Source organism: Theropithecus gelada, chromosome 10 (assembly GCF_003255815.1).
Source record: "Theropithecus gelada isolate Dixy chromosome 10, Tgel_1.0, whole genome shotgun sequence".
Lineage (NCBI taxonomy): Eukaryota > Metazoa > Chordata > Mammalia > Primates > Cercopithecidae > Theropithecus > Theropithecus gelada.
Genome location: NC_037678.1, coordinates 44637152 through 44658751, shown reverse-complemented (window position 1 = coordinate 44658751; position 21600 = coordinate 44637152). Strand labels below are relative to the sequence as shown.

The 21600-nt window shown below is 48.9% G+C and overlaps 1 pseudogene; it reads right to left on the bottom strand.

Moving 5' to 3' along the window:
• Nucleotides 1-9274: 9274 nt before the first annotated feature.
• LOC112632463 lies at nucleotides 9275-20448 on the bottom strand (annotated as a pseudogene).
• Nucleotides 20449-21600: the final 1152 nt, after the last annotated feature.

Genomic DNA, 21600 nt, shown 5'->3' with positions numbered 1-21600 from the left:
GAAGGATGAATGGATATATGGATGGAAGAATGGGTGGATGGATGGAAGAACATATGAATGAATGGGATAGATGGATGGATGGATGGTAGATGGATGGTCCATCTATGTCAGGCCTGCATGACACCTGGCCTGGAGGAGCCACCCAGTCAACATTTGCTGACAGGACGGACAGACGGAGAGGGGGTGAGTGACGGGGGCCCTCAGGTGCTTTATTTTTGGAGACTTGAGCGAGGAAACAAGATACCTGGAAGCAAGTGCATTTTTGTGAAAGTGTGCAGGTCCTCACAGTCCTGGAATACTCCCCCCAAAACCTGGTCTGAGAAGAGAGAAGGGGACAGGCTCCCCCAAGAAGCCCTCCAGCTTCATTTTTAGCTACTCAGGTGTGGGAGGCAGAATAATGGTCTCCAAAATGTCCATGCCTCAGCCCCCAGAACCTGTGGATATGTCACCTTACATGGCAAAGAGACTTTGCAGATGTGATTAAATAAGATTTACAGATGGGCAGATTACTCTGGATTAGCTGAGTATCTAAGGGGGCACAATCTAGTTACTTGAGTGTCAACATCACTCATCATTAAGGAAATGCAAATCAAAACCACAATGAGATACTCCCTCCCCAAACACACTCATTAGGATGGCTACTATTAAAAAAAATAATAAAGAAAGAAAGAAAAATAAAACTAGAGTTGATGAGAATGAGGAGAAATTGGAAACTTTGTGCATTGTTGGTGAGAATATAAAATGAAAAACAGTATGGTGGTTTCTCAAAAAATTAAAAATAAAATTATCATGTGATCCAGCAATTCCACTTCTGGGTGTATGCCCCAAAGAATGAAGCAGGGACTTGAACAGACACCTGTGCACGCATGTTTACAGCAGCGTCATTCACAGTAGCCAAAAGGCAGAAGCACCCCAAGTGTCCACTGATGGATGAATGAATACACAATGTGGTGCACTCAAACAATGGAATATTACACAGCCTTAAAAAGGAAAGGAATGCTGACACAGGCTACAGCATGGGTGAACCTTGAAGACATGATATTAAGTGGAATCAGCCAGTCTCAGAAGGACGAATACTGTCTGATTCCACTCATATGAAACACTACAGTAATTCATAGAGACAGAAAATAGCATGGTAGTTTCCAGGGACTGGAAGACACGGGAATGGGGAGTGAATATTTATGGGGGACAGGGTTTCAGTTTGGGAAATTGAAAAAACTCTGGAGATGAATGGTGGTGACGGTTCCACAGCAATGTGAGTGTACTTAATGCACCAAACTACACACTCAGAAATAGTTAGGGTGGGAACTTTTATGTTATGCGTATTTTACCACAATTAAAATTATTTTTTTAAAGTAGAGAAACTCTGGCAGCCACAGTGAGAGTGACACCAGCTCCTAAGAAGGGTTGCGACCATGTAGCATGTGCAGAATTCCATGTCCCGATGCTGGCCCTGAGCGGAGGTCATGTGCAGGCTGCAGAGAGGCCCCCGGCCAAGACAGCCAGCCAGGAAGTGGGACCTCAATCCCACAACTCCTAGGAAGTGAAGTCCACCAACGGCCTGGAACAGAAACCCATCCTCCTCTGGAGCCTCCAGAAGGAAGGCAGCCCTGTGCCCCTCCGATTACAGCCCAGCGAGGAGACCCCTGAGCACTTCCCACCCACGGAACTGTAGGAGGGTAAGCTGGTGTTGCTGAGCTAAGTCTGTGCTAATTTGTTAAGGCAACAGAAATATTTTCTAGCATTCAGGAAATATATTAATACGACTCCAGGAAAGCACAGCGCAGTGCAGGGAGGGGGTCCAGGGCCCGGTTCAGCCATGAACTGTGTAGCTGTAGGGCACACAGGGCCTTGGTTTCCCCACCTGCATGACAAAGGGGTTGGCTTAGAAATGGTTTTCTTTTATTTCTTTTTCTTCCCCTTTTATTTGGCTGTGGAGACCTCTTGAGTGGCATCTTCTGTCAAAGCCCCAACATATGTACCAGATGAAATATGTTTAAAGGCCTGCTCTGTTTAGAGTGAGAGTAGGGCTCTCGTTCTGCCTCCTGGGTACCCTTCAACCCACCTCTGGGGGCCCGGCACCTCCAGCTCTGCAGAGCCTTGGTGTCCACCAGCATTGTCTGCAGATGGCCAGCCTGAGGCTTCTGGGGGCCTGAGCTGACCCTTGGGCTTGTTAGATAATATCAAGCTTCTTGAAACACAGATATGACTCCCAACCTCCCTCCCTTCCTGGCCCACACTGCTCTTGGGAAGGTGAAGCCCCTGCAGGGTCCAGCTTCTGCTGATCTCTCAGCCCCTGCCCACTTCATGCCACCTGTCCCCAAGCTTCAGTTGTGTGACTGCCTCTCAGATCTTGTGCTCTTTATTCTTCCACAGGGCCTTTGCACGTGCAGTTCCCTGAGCCTGAAATGCTGTGCTCACCCCTCCTTGCCTGGGCCCCTCATGAACCTACTGCTCACCTCACCTTTTCCTTCCCTCCCTGCCTAGGTCAGCCTGGCCCTCACTCTCCACCCACCGCTCCCCAAACCCTGTTAAATGTTCTCATGCCTCTCCTTTGTGGCTCTGACTAGTTACAATGTTACAACTTCTAACAAAAATTTTGGTTAATGTCTGCCTTTTCCACTAACATAATCCAATTCATGTAGCACTTACCTTGTGCAGACCCTATTCTAAGCACTTTATATGTTTGTTCATTTTATCTTAAGAAAAAAACTTCTGAAATTGATACTATTGTCATCACCATTTAACAGATGAGAACACTAAGACACAGAGATGCTATGCAATTTGTCCAAGATCACACACTACTGAAGAGCTGAGGTTTAAGTCTAGTCTGTCTGTCCATCCACCCATTCACACACCCATCTATTTATCCATTCATTCACCCACCAATTCATCCATCGATCCATTATTCACCTATCCATCCATCCAATCATCTATCCATCCAACCACCCGCCCACTCACCCCCATTTATCCACCCATGCATCCACCCATGCATCCACCCATGCATCCACCCATGCATCCATCCATCCATCCATCCATCCATCCATCCATCCATCCATCTATCCATTTATCATCAGCTCCATGAGGACAGGAATTGTGATGCTCTGTTCACTGCTCTAACACCAAAGTCTAGCACATTTGTAAATATTTACAGGATTATAAGACAAACCCTGATCTGTGTTCTACCATAATTCTCTCCAGGAGAACCCTCCTGGAGTCACCAGGGGTGAAGGAGAGGGGACCTTGGCTGTCTTTACCCTCTCGTGCTGGTCAAAAGTGGCCTCCAGCAGAGCATTTTAGCGGCCCTGCAACCAGCACGTCCTCTCCATGTGCTGCATTGGGGAACCCCTTGCAGCAGGAGTTGACAAGAATGGGGTGAGGGAAGAAAGATGAGCAGAGAAAAAGGACTTAGTGTTGCAGCTCTGTCTACCTAAGAGCTGGTGCAGTTGGCAATATAAACAGGATAGAGGAGAGGCTTGGGAAACGCATGGCCAAGGACATCCATACAAGGAAATTGGAAGAGGCTCCATGTTTCCAGGCTCACAGCCTCAGGCCTGGTATCAGCAGAAGCCCCACCCTCATTAATGCTGAGGGGCCTTGGAAGAGCCCCCAGCCAGTCTGTCCGAGCACTTGCCCCAGAATCCACATCTGTCTGGCCTCCTCTGCTGGGGACAGTCATGTTAAACAGTGGCCTGCGATGAGCACAGTGTTCCTGCTGATGGCCCTGCCTCTGATATCCTTGAGGTGCTGGGACAGGGCTGAGTAAAAGTAGAGACAGAGAGAAGAGCCTTCCCCCAACTCTGCTTTCCTGAGCCCCAAAGCAGCAGGAAGAGTCTCCTCCATTTCCTCCCCATTACAAAACCACAGCCCACGTGTATGGGAAAGGAGACACCCGGAGGAGACTGTGCCCTATGATGGAGAAGAGCGAGGTGCCCACATCCCAGTGCGCTGGACAGACAGCGATGGAGCCTGCTCATAGGTACGGCCTCTTTCAATCCTCTCCTTAAAACCAGATCTGTGGACCCTGGGCTCAAGGTTAGCCCTGTCAGAATCAGGGTCAGCCCTTAAACGAATCTGGATGGAAGAGCCGTGACCAAGGAGCCAGGCAGATCTGCTCTCAGTCACGTTCCAAGCCCTGGGACCCTGGTCCAACTGCTGAAGCTCCCTGTGCCCCATTTTGTCCATCTGTGAAACGGGGATGCTCTTGGCACGTAATTCATGCGGCTGTTCTATGTACGTGATACTGCAAACTGCATGCTCGGCACAGCACCTGGCCCTAGCAAGTGTTCTGTAGACGTTAGCCATGTTATTTTTAATAACAAGACACTTGGACTTAAACTGCAATTTTTCTACCCGATTCCCCCTTAAGAGAGTCTCTTTCAGCCCCAGCTGAGACGGAAATGAGGAAATGAACCTGACATCCACTCTATACATCCCTTTGATGAGAGTCACCCTTCAGGAGGAGAGACCTCATTGAAATGTAATTTTTTTCCCATTAATCATCCACCCAGACAGCTCTCAGTTCTCCAATTCTCTTAAGCAAATAACAACCAAAAAAAAATCTCTTCTTTAACCTCTAAGTGGAGATTTCTATAATAAAAAGCATGGCATTGAAGCAGTTATCTCCTCTCATCTGGTTTTCCCTTTCATACTCACAAAGGTCTCTCTCTCTCCCCCTGTCCTCACCATCTTCCTTTCTTTGAGGCCAGATGCATGCATGGAAGAGATAGCATCATCATAGGCCAGGACTGGTCTCCATGGAGTCCAACTTTGAAAAGTCAAGCAACCCCGGGCTTGGCCCCAACCCATACAATTTCCCCGGGTGCTTCCTCCCTGAACTCCTGATTCCTCAGCCTCTTAAAGTGGGGATAATAACATTAACAGCTCAGGCTGATGGTCGGGGACTGCCATTGTTGAATGTGTAGATTCAACAAGTATTGACTGGATGTCTACTGGGTGCTGGGACCAAGGGATCTAGCCATGGGCAAGATGCAGTGGGAGGCCTCTTGGCACTTTCTTTCTAGGGCCAGTCCTGGAGGAGGCATTCTTGAAATGGAAATTGCAGAGTAGGGATCCCCAAGACAACTGTGACTGATTACAAATTTGGGGTCCCCAAGCCTATCCTCAGGGTTCATAATTTGCTTAAAGGATTCACAGAACTCACTGAAAGCCACTGTACTCTGTCACAGTTTGTTACACAAAATAATTTAGATAAAAACTGGTCATTGGAAAAAAACATGGAGCAGAGCCCAGGGAAGTTCCAAGCATAAAAATTCTAGTTGTCCTCTCCTAAGTCCCAGACAGCACTCACTTTTCCTGGCAATGATGTATGACCACATACATGGAGATTTGCCAGCCAGAGAAGCTCGTGTGAGCCTCCATACCCAGAGTTTTTATTGGGTTTCAGGCACGTAGACATGCATGACTGCCTATGTGGCTGGCCTTTGGCCTCCAGTCCTTCCAAAGGTCAGGTTGGTACTGGGTGACCAAAGACCCCCACCATAAATCATACTGTTGACATAGATAATCTTGTGTGGCCTAAGATTTCCCAGGTAAACAAAGACACTTTTATCAGACAGGACATTCCAAGGGCTTAGAGGCCACCTCCCAGGAGCCGGGGACAAAAGCCAAACTCTCTCTGGGCAGTGTGAATTCTTCACTGCCCATAAGTTTAGCTGCAAAATCACTCAAGATGTGAACTTCACTCTTATCTGCGTCTTCCTCTTCCAGCCAATATAGCACTACTCACACAGGCATGCAAAGATCACACACAAAGAAAAGCAAAGGAAAACCATGCAAATGCTCAGCAAACGGGGACGTTTAAACAGAGGAAGGTGCATCCGTGCTGGGAGATACAGAGCAGCAGATAAAATGATGAGGTACTGCTCTATGATAGCTCTGTATGGTGGAAGGAAATGCTGTTGGTGAAAAAGTCCGTTGTAGAACAATTGTTATTGAGTAACCACTTGGCCCTGGGTAATTTATTTAACCCCTTGAGCCTCTTCAATTTCCTTGTCTCTAAAATGGGGCAATGCTTTGATCTCCTACCCAGGTCTGTTGTGAGGAGTAAATGGAGCCACATCTAAGAAGCAGCTGGCACACTTGGGGCTGAGCCTGGGCCAGCTCTTAGCACCGTGACTTCACTCTCAAGTCCTCAGGGTGAGGCTGCAGGGCACAGAGAGACTTTTCTGAGGGGCTCTTCTTGGAGACATTTACTACCAGGCAGCAGCCTTGACCACTCAGACATTCATAATTCATTTGGTAGACTGATCAATTTGTTCATTTCTCCATAATAAAGCCCTGTACTAGGTGTTGGATTTTGAGGAGTAATGAAGCCACACAAAGTCTTTACCTTCAAGGAGAAACCAGTCCAGGGTGGAAGACAGACTGCAAACTTAGCCCAGAGATGGGGTGAACTGGCCCAAGCTCACACAGCCGGTCCTGAATGCCCTGCTCACAAATGAGACAGATGCAAAGTAGATGTTCCACCAATTCTGTGTTGAAGTGAGGTGGGCTGAGCGGATGGGGCAGGGGCCATCATTGTGTCTCTGGCCAAAAGGGCTGCATGTGAAGCGGCCTGGATGTCTGGTCATGAGAGAGATCAAAACTTCAAGGACGGGAGAAGAGTCAGGGTGGTCGGAGCAGAAAGTCCACGAGAAAGCGAGTGGAAAGAGGTGGTCAACAGGGGTCCAAGGGGCAGAGTTTTGAGGGCCAAAGTGAGGAGGGGACTTTATCCCTAAGGTGATGGAGGGTCTGTGAAGGGTTTTAATCCAGGGGTGGCGTGTTAGAGTTGTGTCTGCCAAAGATGCTCCTGCTCATGGGACAAGGAAAGGCAATGGGTGAGAGAGGAAGCAGGAATCTTGGTTAGAAAGCACCTGCCATCATCCAGGCCCAAGAGGTGCTGTGTGTCCTGCCACAGTCTTCTTTTCAGGAACCTTCGCTTCCTCCGGCTGTCTTGAGAGTTGACTGCTAATGTAGAGTGTGCTTAAGCCAGCTCCTCTGGGCTTGAAAGAACTCGTTGTTAAATATTCAGGAAATTTGTGAGCCCATTGTTAAACCGTTGGTAGCTTTGCAATTGGCATAGAGGAAGTATTGACACCACAGACATTGGCAAAAGCTATAAATCAGCACTCTTCCTCCTGTGATCCCTGAGAGCTGGTTTACCAGAGTACGAATGCTTCTAAAGACGCTGCTGTTGCCTTCTCTGGAAAAGTGTCCATGACTGAGAAGGTCCTCCTTGCCCACCCCACAGGCATCGTATAGCTGATGACTGACTGACATGGGGTTTGAATGCTTTGCCTCGCACCTAACACAGTTTCAACTCCGTGGCATCATTTTTGTTCCAGGGCTCCCCATGGGACTGTGCTAGACTCCAGCTGAGACCAATCGTTGCTCAGACCCTTTCTGCCCTCACTGCCTTTCCAGCTTCTCCTTAGAGCCCTCCTTCAATACATGTCTTGTGTGAGGATCTCACAGCATTTGGCCAAGTGTGATGCCCAGACCACTTGTATCATGGTCCTGGAATCCCACCCTGGACCTACTGAGTCAGAACCTTTGGATTTGGGGCCCTAGCACTTGCCTTTGTAACAAAGGCTCTTTGAAACTAGCGTTTGAGGGAGCTTGGCTAAAGTTAGAGAAACAGAACAAAGATCTGCAGGAACAGAGCAGCCTTGAATGGGGGACCCGACAGAGGAACCCCACCCTATGAATGGCCCCCAGGAGAGACGTTCAGGAGTTGCATTTTATTGACATCAAGTAGCAAACATTCCTGTGTCCCCAGGAAGGGTGAGGTTCTGTGCCAGGTTGGGATGAGTTTACTGAAATGTTCGAGAAAGAAAGCGCTCTTCCCGCGGAGAACACCGCTCTTAAAACTCCACCTCCCCGTGGCTTCACATCAGCAAAGCCCAGAGATCGCGCGAACCACACATGGAGACCAATAGGACTGAGAAGGCAGATCTGCCGGGGTTAGGGAAGAACTTGAACCTGCGGCTGCAAAGTCGGCGCTCGGCAGACACTCAGGATGCTCTGCTCCTTTCCAAGATCTGGGCCTTCCTTTTGATGACAAAAGTTGCCTTAGCCCCAGCTCCTAAGCACTTAGAAACAAAATAAAATTAAGTTTTGAGTAACAAGTCTTCAGTTGTTGGGGTGAGGTCACTGTTGAACCACTGTGTCAGGCCCAAAGAATGTTTCCATTGCCCGCCGCCTCTCGGGTGACCCCCTCGAAGGAGGCCCGCCTGCTACAGCAGGTCACAAATAGAGGGCAATTAATTTTTACAGCCCTCTGCTCTCAGCGGCCACCACATGCTGGGGTGAGGTCACTCTTGCCGCTTTATTTTTATCTGTTTTAAAGATGTTGGTGCCTTGAGACTCACACTTCCCCCGTGAGCTCAGATCCCCTGGTTCACAAGTGGCGGTTCTGCAGAGCTCCATGGTGGGGGACTGTGGGTGACAGCAAAGACCACCACCTGATATTGTGTGAGCTCAGACGAGTTCCTTCCCCTCTCAAGGCCTTGGTTTTCTCAACCCCAAATGCTAAGCATCGACTAGACTAGCGTTTCCCAAAAATCAGTAATTTCTGAACCGCCACCATCATTTTGTCCTGACCCAGCACCTGTACTATAATTCAAGTCCCTATTTTTCTTTTTCTGTGAATCACTTCACTTTTCTAATGAAACATTTAACTAAAAGGGAACTTGATATCATTATCATAAATGGAAGTCGATGTTGCTTGCCATTAATGAAAGGTAACTACAGAAATAAATACCTTGACCACAAATGAACATTGCTAAATTCCAGCCAGATACTGCTGCCTGCTGATGGCTTCAAGCCTGAGGCCTCTCTCTCTTTGTTCAAAAGGGAGCTTAGAAGTGTCAGGAGGTGCTAAAGACTCTTAGTGCCAGATGAAGAATTTTCCTTTGATCTAACCAGAGGGGAATAATTTTCACACTATATAAATTGATGCCCTAAAATCTAAAATCACCTTCCCCTCAACCAGCAGCTTGGATGAAGAAGCTGGGAACTTGGAAAGACACTGGTTTAGATCTTTCCTACAAATCTTTACTTTTGAGTGATGATATAAAGCTCTAGATTGCTTCTGGAGCTTTCTTCCAAGCTACCCAGCATTTGGCGAAGTGTGGTGCCAGGAACACCTGTATTACAGTCCTGGGACCCCAACCTGGACCTACTGAGTCAGAGCCTTTGGATTTGGGGCTCCAGCACCTGCCTTTGTAGCAAAGGCTCTTTGAAACTAGCATTTGAGGGGGCTTCACCCAATTTAGAGGAACAAAATGTGGCACTCGTCAGAAGGCCTACGGGAACAGACCAGCCTTGAATGAGGGCTGGAGCCTTCAATGACGGTGGACCGAGAATCCAATGTGGTTAGTGCTGGCGGTGTCGGCCGCTGTGCACTTGTGCAAATAAACGATTGTCTTCTGGATAAGGTAGAAATGCCTGGTGGACTTATTCTGAGCCAGAGAAGACCCAGCAAATTCCTCTGACTCTGTCCTCAGAATGGTGTGGAATGAACTCCACCCCTTCGATCCCAGGAGAGACCTTAAGGAGTTGGATTTTATTGACATCCTGTTCCCAGGAAGGGTGAGGTTCTGTGCCAGGTTAGGATAAGATTATTGAAACTTTTGAGAGAGATAGAGCTCTTCCCGCTGAGAAGCGTCAACCTAGAGCTGTGAGTGGGGCTGGGGTTCCGGGCTGGCCCTGTCTCTGCTCTTGCAGTTTCACTGGGAGTTGTCAGCTCTGCCCTCTCTGCCAACAGAAACTTGGAAGCAGCCGTGCCTTTCTGCCTCCCGCTTGCCCTCCCAGCAGGTCTGATCAATGTCCGTTTTAAAGCAGGACATTTCTTCTCGCTGTGGAGCCTGTGAACATACGGCTCTCTGGAGCCCAGCTTCTCCTTGTTCGTTGTCGTGCAGGGACTGCTGTTTGGAGAGAAAAGTCAGGTTGGGAGGCTCTGCTGCAGTCCCCCTCTTTGAAAACCAGGTGAATTCCAAGCAAGGGCAAAGATGATCATGTATCCTGAGAGGTTCCAAGGCTCTGTGCCTCGCCTCCTCATCTGAGGCAAGGTAGCCACTGTCCCATCCTCATAATATGGCTAGGAGGAGGGAATCAAGTCAAGTCTACAAAGCACTGAGCGCACACACACTAAATAACAGAAGCTGTTCTGGGCGGGATAGTGTCCCTCCCAAAATTCATGCCTCCCCAGAACCTCAGAATGTGGGCTTATGTAGAAATGCAAATGTACTTAGGTCAGTTGACATCATAATGGATCAGGGTGGGTCCTAAATTCAGCGACTGGCACCCTTACGAGAGGAAAGGGGTACAGAGCTATAAGAACACAGGAGAGAGGAGCCACTTGGCCGAGAGTCAGACTGGAGTTTTGCTGCCATAAGCCAAGGAGCATGGAGGGTTCCTGAGTTGCGTGGAATGGATTTTCTCTTACAGCCCCCAGAAGGAGCCAGCCCTGCTGATACCTTGACGTTGGACTTCTGGCCTCCAGAATTGTGAGAGAACAAATTTCTGTTGTGTTCAACCCCCTGGTTCTCTGTAACAGCAGCCCTAGGATTATAATGCAGAAGCTAATTTACTGAGCACATAGTAGGTACTAAGCATTTTGTTAAACACATTACACACATTGTCTCCAATCCACCCACCTGATGAAGTTGATGCTGTCATCACTTCCGGGTTACAAATGGAGAAACCAAGACCCTGGTGCTCAGCTGCCCAAGTGCACCCAGGTAAGTGGCAGACCTGGAATTTTTAAACCCTTGTCTCTCTGTTTCCCAAAACCTTGTTTGTTCTAGTATCACTCAGCTCCATGAGGCAAGAACTGGGTAGAGCTCTTGTTTTCTAATGGATCTCATACCTGGCAAAGTTCCTGGCATGTTGCAGGGCCTCAAAAAAATGTGTAATGACTGCAGCTGGGCAAGGTGGCTCACACCTGTAATCCCGGCACTTTGGGAGACTGAGTTGGGTGGATTGCCTGAGGTCAGAATTTCGAGACCAGCCTGGGCAACAGGGTGAAACCCCATCTCTACTAACATAAAAATACAAAAAATTAGCCGGGCATGGTGGTGGGCATCTATAGTCCCAGCTACTTGGGAGGCTGAGGCATGAGAATCACTTGAACCCGGGAGGCAGGGGTTGCAGTGAGCAGAGGTAGCACCATTACACTCCAACCTGGGTGACAGAGCAAGACTCTGTCAAAAAGAAAGGAAGAAAAGAAAAAGGAAGAAGGAAGGAAGAAAGAAGGAAAGAGAGAAAGAAAGAAAAAGAAAGAAAGAGAGAAAGAAAGAAAAAGAAGGAAAGAAAGAGAGAGAAAGGGAAAAGGGGAATGTAGGAATGCAGCCCCTGAATCAGAAGGTCAGGGAGAGGAGGTGCTGTGGTGTCTGCGTAGGGTCTTAACTTCGGTTCTCTAAAGGAGAGAAGAAAGGAAGGGAAGAGAACAGCTGGAAAAAGAAAAAAGAAAGAAAATGGCTATTTATCTTGATTTTTATTTGGTTATAAAAATAACCCAAGTTTGCTCTAAAAAATTCAAACGTAAGAGAATCAGTTGGTCTTTAGGCTTTGGTGAGCACAAGAACCTAGTGGGGAGATGATTTAAAATGCAGATTCTGCGGGCCCTGTCCTGGGGTGATTCCGGGGTAAGCAGCTCATGGGGTGCACGCTTAGAAGTGCTGATGTAGAAAGTATGTGCCTGGCCGGCAATCCCAGCACTTTGGGAGGCCAAGGCGGATGGATTACCTGAGGTCAGGAGTTCGAGGCCTGCCTGGCCAACATGATGAAACGCCGTCTCTACTAAAAATACAAAAATTAGCTGGGTGTGGTGGCAGGTGCCTGTAATCCCAGGCAGGAGAATCGCTTGAACCCAGGAGGCAGAGGTTGCAGTGAGCCGAGATCGTGCCACTGAACTCCAGCATGGGCAACAAGAGCAAAACTCTGTCTCCAAAAAAAAAAAAAAAAATATATATATATATATATGTATATATGCCATTCCTTTCCAATTAGAAGCATTCTGCAGGGAGAGAAAGTTCCACCAGGGAAAGACTGGAAGGATGGTGGGCCCCCTGGAGAGACTGCAGAAGCCTGTGCATGACATCTCACCTTTCGGCAAGGATCCTCTTCTAGCTCAGAAATTCTGCTTTGGGACAGGACCCAGAGTGGAGTCAGCTCCACATCAAGTCACTCAGAGGTTGTTGATGGGTTAGACGTGAGGTGCTGTGAGAAGCGTGGCTGGACAGCATTTAAAACAAACCAGAATGTCAGAACTCACCGAAGATCAGGACGCTGCCCAGAGCTAGCCTGAAGGGGGGTCCTAGGAAGACCTAGCTGGAAGGGGGCTCCTAGGAAGACGCCAGCATCGACCACAGAGCAAAGATCTGCAGGCTGGAGATTTTAAGAAGTTTCTAAAACTTTTATTGTTGTTACATAAAACTGGCCAATTAATGTTAGTGTCACCAGAGCTGGGAATTTCTCCTTAGAAGCTCAGTGCTTGTTCCTGGTGGCATAAGTGAACATTTGTCCCACTGTCAGCTCTGAATGTTCATCCTTCAAGAATGTGGCTGTTCCTCACTCTAAATACACCGTAATCATTCTGTTTGGTTTTTAAATGAGCAAATCATTTTCATGGGTTTCTGAGGCCCAGAAATGTTTGATCCCATATCATGGGATCAGAAAGGCCCATGCATGTTTTTGGAAAGTTCAGAAAACTCTGCCTACACATGTCAGCTGGGAGGGCTTAGAAAGAGTTACCTGCTGCAACATGGACAAACCTTGAGGACATTGGGCTAAGCAAAATAAGCCAGTCATGAAAGGACAGACGGGATAATTCCACTTGGAGGAAGCACCTAAAGTGGCCGGAGTCATAGAGACGGGAAGTGGAATGGAGGCTGCCAAGGGCTTGGGGAGGGGGAACGGGGAGGTATTCAGCCCGGGCAGAATTTCAGTTTGTGGTGATGATGAAAATGTTCTACTGGGCCAGGAGCAGTGGCTCACGCCTATAATCCCAGCACTGTGGGAAGCTGAGGTAGGCAAATCACCTGAAGGTCAGGAGTTTGAGACCAGCCTGGCCAACATGGTGAATTAACCAGGCATGGTGGCGGGCACCTGTAATCCCAGCTACTAGGGAGGCTGAGGCAGGAGAATTGCTTGAGGCCAGGAGATGGAGGTTGCAGGGAGCCGAGATGGCACCACTGCGCTCCGGCCTGGGTGACAAGAGCAAAACTCCATCTCAAAAAAAAAAAAAAAGCTCTTTTGATGGAAGGCGGTGACAGTTGTACAACAATATGAATGATGTGAATGTACTTAGTGACCTGAAGCCATACACTTAAAAAGATAAATTTTATCCTATGCATATTTTGCCACAATTTTTTAAATAAAACTTCCCCAAATCTGCAAGCCTGACACCTTTGAGATTTGCATAAAGTTTCCGTCTACAGTGAGGAAGTTTCAGCTTATTGTCTGGAAGCCCCAACCACTAAAAATTGGGATCCAAGGTTCTCAGGTTCTTGTCACCCCTTCACCGCTCCCCTGACCCTCACTAGCCTATTGCTGCTCCCACTAACATTGCCCTCCAAGTACTAGGCCCACAGCCACAGCGGCCCGGCGCCGTCCCCACTACCCCTCCACACAAGCTCTCTTTTCTGTTTTACCAACAGAACTGGGACCGGAAGGGTTTAACCCCAGGGCTCTGGCAGTTTCCATTTCTACATGTCAAAAAGGCTTTTTAGCCTAAACTTAAGCCGAGTATGCCTCCAGGAAATACTCGCTTCTTCCCTGTCCCCCAGGGAACCAGGCCTGGGGCCAGATGAAAGAAGCAAAGAAAAGGGAATTTATGCACTGAAAAAAATGGGGCAAGAAGCACTGCCAGCTGTTCTGCCCAGCTGTTCCGGTCACACTCTGTCCCATCCTTGGGGACTGTGCTGGTCTGGTCACTGTGTGGGAGGTGGACCCTCTGCCTAAAGCAAGACTGTCTGTGCACGGAGAATTGGGAAGAACATGGACCTGGAGTCAGAGGCCTGGGTGCTGGCTCTGTCTGAGCTGTACCGAGAAGTATAAAGTGATGCTCGCTAGAAGGATTTGCTGATATAATCCACGCAGAGGCTCGGCCTGTGTGCACACGGATCAGAGTATGCACTTAATGAGTGGTCATGCCCACGAAGAAGAAAGAGGAGAAGGAGGAGACAGAGGAGGAGGTGGGGATGGAAATGGTAACGACTCTCTCGGCCAACCCTCAGATCAGTCAAGCTGGCTACTGAGGTCACAGGAGCCCAACTCAAAGTAACTGAGAAACAAAAGGGAGTTTACTGGTTCATTTTAAGGTGTTTTTCAGAAGTAGGTCTGGCTGCAGGCACGGCTGGATCCAGGAACTCAGGCTCTGTCTTCTGGGGTCTTTCTCCTTCTTGCCTCTGCCTGCTTCTACTCAGCTTCTGGCTCTCCTCCTTCAAAAAGGCTCCTGTCCCTTGGCCCCATGGCAGAGACAGCAGCCTCTGCCATTTTAGATGTGTGTCCTCTCAGTGGCAGGAACAACACAAAAAGCTTCTTTCTGTGCTGCTCCAAGCACAGCAATTTCAGGGAATACCATTTCTGGCCCAACCTCTTGACAAGAGGGATGGGGCCATAACGGCTTAAGTTAGGTCACCTGCCATCCCAGGGGGTACAGGGACCAGGCACTGTGATGACAGTCCCAGAAGAATCATCCTTGTTCCCCAAAGGAAAGAGATATTGTCCAACATCATGCACTGTAGACCCTTCCTTTCCTTTCTCTTCCTTCCACTGCCTCACCCTTGACACCCCACTTTCCAGGGACCATTAAGACCATCAGGTGACCAACTGCCAGGTGGGAAAGGACCTGAGTGACTTATTAGCCATTTGTACCTTCAAGTGAATTCATTTCAGGGGGTTACTGTCATCACTCTCAGTTAAATGGTGTTCAGATAGTGGAATGAGGCAATGGAGGAGACACTCGAATGTGGTTGAATAGTTCAATGAGAAGAGAGGCCAGCTTTGTCTTTTGTTTTCTACACCTTCCCAGTGAGCCTGCTCCAGACCAGGAATGCTCACAAGCACCTCCACCGTTCATCCTGAATGGCTCTGGAGGCCAAGGCTGGGAAAGCCGTGGGAAGGTAGTTTGGGGATTTCCCTTGGTCTACCCCAAGGTTTTCCCGGGGGCAGCCCGACCCAAGCCTCCTGTGAGGCAGAAGCTGCTTCCAGCACAGCACTTGGAGCGCTTGGAGCACCTTGTGGCCAACATCGAATGTCATTCCTGCCCTACGTCTTTGCTGCATTCATCAATGCCTTAGACAGTCACAGCACCCATTCCTCTGGCCACAGTGGTAGGTTCAGGAGTGGGCAGTTGGCCTCAGCCAGGTCATTTGGGCCCTCTCTGAAAATGGCTGTGTTTGCTGTTGGTGGTGAAGTGGCTTTTCCTTTTGGGTGTGGAGCTGTGAGGACACCTGTGGATGACAGCTTGGGTGCCCCCTGACTGCAGGGCAGGGCAGCCTCTTTTCTAGAAGCAGACCAGAAGCCACATAGAATCAAGTGAGGAGAGACACAGAATGATCCAGAAGACAGAGCTCAAGTCCCTAGATCCAGCCGTGCCTGCCACTAGCACTCTCCCAGAATTTCCAGTGAAAATGAGGCAGTACACTTTCTTTTTTTTCTTAGCTATTTTGCACTGGGCTTCTGGACCTGCAATAGAAAGACTGATGGATCCAAAGACTGTCTGGAAGGAAAGAATGATCTGCCCAGAGTGGGTGAGGGAACCCACTCTAGGCAGGACCCCCATGAGCTGCCTCCGCTGGCTGGCCTGACATTCTCATTCAACAACTTACTGAGAATCAGGAAAAAACAGCTGGGACTCATGAGAGTCACCCCATGGGCTGTGCAGCCAGCTGCCTGATGCCCTCGGCTCTGCCACATGCCAGCCCTATGACCTGGTGAAAGTCACTTCACATCTCAGTTTCCTCACCTGTAAGTTGGGTCGATGAGAGTAGCTTCCCCAGACCCGTAGGCTGTGGGAGGAAAGGAAAGCCACCAGAAGCCGCCTCAGGCCCATGCATGGCCCCACACCCCACTTCCCAGCACAGGTGGGCCATGCAGCTCTGGGGTTGCCAGCTTACTGTCCATCCTTTTCCTGAACTGAGAGTTACTTGGGGCCAAGGGTCTTCCTTGTGCCACTCACCATGGAGTCACCCCACTTTTGATGGCTTAGCTTTTAGTCAATAATGACTTGGCTAAATGGATGTTGAATGGATGCTGGGACTTTGCCTCATGGATTTGTGAGTGGTTTGCTCACCAGAGAAACACAGACACGTGCCCCTCCCAGGATCTTTTCATTCCCACCCCCAGTGCAACCTGTGAGGTCGTCATTTCTCTGTAAGAAGCCACAGTGTACAACCTGTCAGGGGCCCAGCTCGCCGGTGCTGAGAGCTTCCATCTTTCCTGCCCACCTGGTAGTTGCCTGGAGGCAAGGGTGTCGTGTCATTCATCCTAAGAACACGAGGCAGTCCTGGGATTTTCACACTGGAGTTCCCGTTTCTAAGGAGTTCTCTGAGTTCCTTGGTGAGGGAGGGGTCCTGGAAGAGACAAATGGAAGCTGGAGACTGGCTGGGAGCTCCAATGGCCATCAGGCTTAGAGATGAAAGTGGCCTGGCCGGGGAGAAGGCAGTGGGGTGAGCGTGGGTCAACCAGGACATGAGCATGAGGGGTGAGGAGTACCCCAATTCTGGACCCAGGTTGCCTCACACAACAGGGCACTGCCACCTGCTGACTCACCATCATTGGCAGGTTACTTGTGTTCTCTGTGCCTCAGTTTCCTTTTCCATAATAGAATGCTGATCATAGAGCCTACCTCATAGGGCTATTGTGAAGATCAAATCAATTAATATATACAAATGCTTAGAATCAGCCATCAGCACGCGGTGAGTGCAGTGTGAGTCCTTCCCTCCATCTTTATTATCACAGCCTCTTCATGTGGGGCATGACTAAGAGGCACTGATGTCCTGGATCAGGGACCTTGGTATTCATAGTTCTACCCCCGGGGGCCAATAGACAGTGGGGAGCTCTCTGAACACTGGTGCTACAGAATCATAAGGAGCAGAAGCAGCTGATGGCGGGAGGCCCCCTGGCAGCCAGAGCCTTCCACCGTGGAAGACATGTCCACTCAGACCTGACATTCCTCCTAAGTGGCTGCACAGGCTCAATCTCGGGGACACTAAGTGCTCCCTCTTCTATTTGCTGCAGAGAACAACAGTAGAAATTGTAATTTACAGGTTGTCTGCAAATTACCGCCTGGTCTGATTTATAATTCATAGTACAATATTTATTTCTAACAGGAAATTAATTTTGGAAACTCAGTGGGTGATTAAATTAAATTGCAAAACCATTCCACTTGCTTGGGGGGGGGTGGTGAGTTACTGGAGATTATATTAAGAGATAAATTGGGAAGCATCTATGCTCGGAAAACCTGAGACAGGAGGAGGGAAAGGAGGAGGGAAACAGTTCATCCCTACTCGAAGGAGATGGCCGTCTTGTCAAACATTTGTTACAGAACATGTGCCCTCATGCTTTGGGGTCTCACAGTTACTCATAGCCTTTTCCCAGTGGATTTGTCATTAAGGGAAAGAAAAATAAAAGCCGAATTGACTGTATATCCAGTTCAATGGCACTCTGAATAATGAACAATCCTAGGGAACAAGGTGGAAGCTCATAGCATTCTCATGACCGGTCTTGGGAGCCACACAGCATCATTTCTGCCATATTCCCTATCGCTCCACCCAAGCTCCTCCCACTACTGAATGGGAGGAGTGTCAATGTCACATTTGTTAGAACAGCAAGTGGGGTGGAATCATTGATGGCACTCTTCTCTGAAAAACACAATCTGCCCCAGCGTATAATATCTTAGCCAAGAGCCTGACAGATAGCAAGAAGCACTGTGAATGTCAGCCATTCCTTCTGGCTTGGGGGACGAGGAAGGTCACCTGGAGGAGATGGTGTTGGACTGGGCTTTGAGCAGTAAGGATTTCCATAGGCAGATGCTGGCTTGGGACACCTGGGGCAAAGGGATCAGAATGAACAAAAGAGAGAACAGAAAGAAAGGCTTGACAGAAGCTGATGGCCCCACCTGTGTGGAGCGTCGGGAGTGTGGAATGTAGGGTGAGAGATTTCCAGGAGCCATGAAGGCCAGGTGTCCAGGACTGGACCTTGGAGGGAGCCCTTTAAGGGAAAGGTTTTGAATCTGATGGAAAATGTTTCTGATTTTGGAGTGAGAAGCAGCCCTAGAGATTTATTCCACCACTTGTTTATTCATTCAACAATTTTCCATGAAACAAACCCTAGTACATGCCAGACATTGGGGAATACACTGCTGAACAAAATAAACATGGTGCCTGCCTGTGTAGCTTACAGTCTTACAGAAGAGACAGTGACAGCAATAGGCGTATTATTACACCATGGCAGATTCTTGAGTGTTGGTGTGGAGAATGGCAGGGAGACACCTTGTAAGAGACTCTGGGAAGGGCCTCCTGGGTGCTGACATTTTGGCTGAGTTCTGGAGGATAAAAGGGAGGGTGGGTGGAGATCAGCTAGAAGATGCATCCAAGGGGGAGGGGATGTGGAGAGAGGAGTGGGCAAGGCACCGAAAGCCACCAGTGTGCCTGGAATAAAGTGAGGTGGAGGAAGGGGAGGGTGGGGAACATAAAGCCAGGCAGCACCTATCATGGGGGTCCTCTGTGGTCACAGTAAGAACCACTGAGAGTTATTGGAGCATTTTACACATGCTCACAATGTCATCCAATTTAAGTTTTTAAAAGATGGCTCAGGCTGCTGAATGGAAAACAGATCAAGGGGTGGGTAAGAGTGGATGAAGGAGAGAGACCCTTGGGATGTGGTGAGACCTTGGACTAGGGAGGAGATGAATACCAGGAATGGGATCCAAGATGTGTTTTGGAGGAAGATCTCATGTCACCTGCTGGTGGATGGGAGGAGCAGGTGAGGAAAGGTCTGGGATGTCAAGATGACTCCCAGGGTCAGGTTCTGCTCTGCTGTACCCTGCAGGGATGCCCGCCGAGATGGACAAGGGCAACTTTGGAGGCAACCCCAGGGCACTATTTGGATGTTGGCCTTTGCTGCATGACAGAGTCATTATGGAGAGGGCAGGTGGATGCCTGGGTCTGAGACTTGAATCTTATCACTGACTCCAAATGGCCTTCATGGTGGTTTTGGAGAAGAGGAAATTGTGCCTGAAGTTGGTTCGGAAGACTCACTCCTGGACAATGTGGACTGGGGTGAGAAATGAGGGAGAAGGGGAGGTAGCTTGAAGGGTGCTGCTTTGAGGAGATGAGAGGATGAGGGCTCCGAACTCTGCCCGCTGCCGTAGGGAAAGAAACCCCAAGTGCATCAAGGGCCAAGGGGCTGACCACAGTTGTCCCAGGGCCTCAGACGATGATTTCTCAATCAGGGCCAAAGAGCTCACACACTTCTAATCAAATAAGCTCATCAAAGGGACAGCTAAGAGCCTGAATATCAGGGACTGTTCCACTGACATAATTTTTTACTGTGAATTAATTTTCTTTTAAATGTCCCAAAGAAGCACTGACAATCACAATATAGTACTGAGGAGAGAGCAGTGGATGGGAGCTCAGAAAATATGAGATCTACTCTGGCTTTACTGCTAACCAACTGGACACCTTGGGCACGTCATTTCAGTCTGTGGGCCTCAGTTTCCTTCATCTGCCAGGCCGGAGTAAAATTGATGTATCACTCAGCAGAGCAATATTGATGCAAAAGCACCACCTGTGAGCTCACGTTCCCTGGATACTCACCAGCTAGTGCAGTACCATGAGCCACGGCAAGTACCTTCACTCCTCAGCCCAGGTGGGATGGATTAGGAAGTGCCCAGGAGCCAATGCCCTCAGTCAATAGGACCTGGGGGTTGGGAAGGTATGTCTGAGGCATGCCCCACACCATCTCCCAGGGGTCCCCAGTGAAATTGCCTACAGGGGTAGCAACTCCACAGCCAACTCATTACCGCCCTGTGTCTGTTTCCTCCCTTTCCTTGCCTCTCCGTTCCTCACACCCCAACGGGAGCTTCCTGGGATCAATCGCCAAACAAACCGCTTGCACCAAAAGCCTCAAATTAGGAGCTACTTCTGGGCCAGCCTCAGACAACTACAAACTCCAAATTCAGAGATCAGAAGGCATGAATAGTGGATGAGGCTACACACATGTACACATGCATGCACATACATGTGTACAGCACATAGCATCCAGCACAAGGCCTGGCCCTTCACAGACGCTCAGCAAATACTTTTTAAATGAGTGAATTAATGAATGAATGGCCTTCCTTTTTGCAGCATTTACCTCAAGTCCCCGGCAGTTCAGGACATCAACAAAGGTGTCAGAAAGCACAGGCAGGATTCCTGGGGTGTGATCTGGGGTCATTCCAGGAGCCTGTCTGGGGATGGGAAGGGCGGGGAGCCCTCATCTTCCACTCTGCCCCTCCCAGCAGTCCTGCCAGTCTCTGCCGGGGGCTTCCCTCCCCCACCAGCTCTCTTGCTGGGCCCCCCACCCTAGCCCATCTGTTCAGCATGTGTAAGCATTGTCAAATTGTTTGAATAAATTGTCACTCCGATTAAAATGTTTATGTCTGCGGGATGACTCGTTTCTGCTAAATTGTACCCAAATAGTCTCACATTTGCTGTAGATATTTGACATCTGTGTCTGGTCTCCCCACTGACGACCAGATGGAGAGCTGGATCCACGCAGAAGCTCCCCTGCTCCCTTGTGCACTCATCACTCACAACCTGAAGCCACTCAGGGCTTGGGCCAAACGGGTGGGAGGGAGGATAGACTGGGTGTCTTGCCCACCCTGCCTTTGACAAACCTCATGGGTAAACACACACACACACACACACACCCCACAAGTTTAATTTTCCTTAGATCAGACTTAGATGGCAAGATCTTTAGTGCCTCTTGGTCCTAAGGTTGGCTCCAAAAATTTGAAAAAAAATTTCGGTGCCTTCTCAAAGATGGTCAATGTTTACTGTGTGTTAAAAAGTGCAGATAAAGGACATCCCGAGAAGACTCCCATACACCCCTGGGATCCCAGACTCAGCTGGTCAAAGCACCAGCACTTTTGCAAGGTACAGAATTTCCTTGTGATAGCCCTCACTCTACACGTTGGCTGGCTGTATAGATGGAAAGAAGGAAGGAAGGAAGGAAGGAAGGAAGGAAGGAAGGAAGGAAGGAAGGAAGGAAGGAAGGAAGGAAGGAAGGAAGATGGATGGACGGATGGATGGATAGATAGATGAACATAATAACAAACATCATCTATTGAATGTCTGCTGGTGTACATGTAGCATTTACTTTCTTTATCACTAGCAATAATTAGTGTTCTATTATTGCATAACAAATTACCACAAACTTAGTGGCTTAAGACAACACACATTTGTTATCTCACAGTTTCCATGGGTCAGGTGTCTAGGCATGACTTAGATGGATCCTTTACACAGGGTCTCACAGGCTGCAATCAAGGTGTTGACTGGGCTGCATTCTCATCCAGAGACTTGACTGTGGAAGAATCTGCTTCCAAGC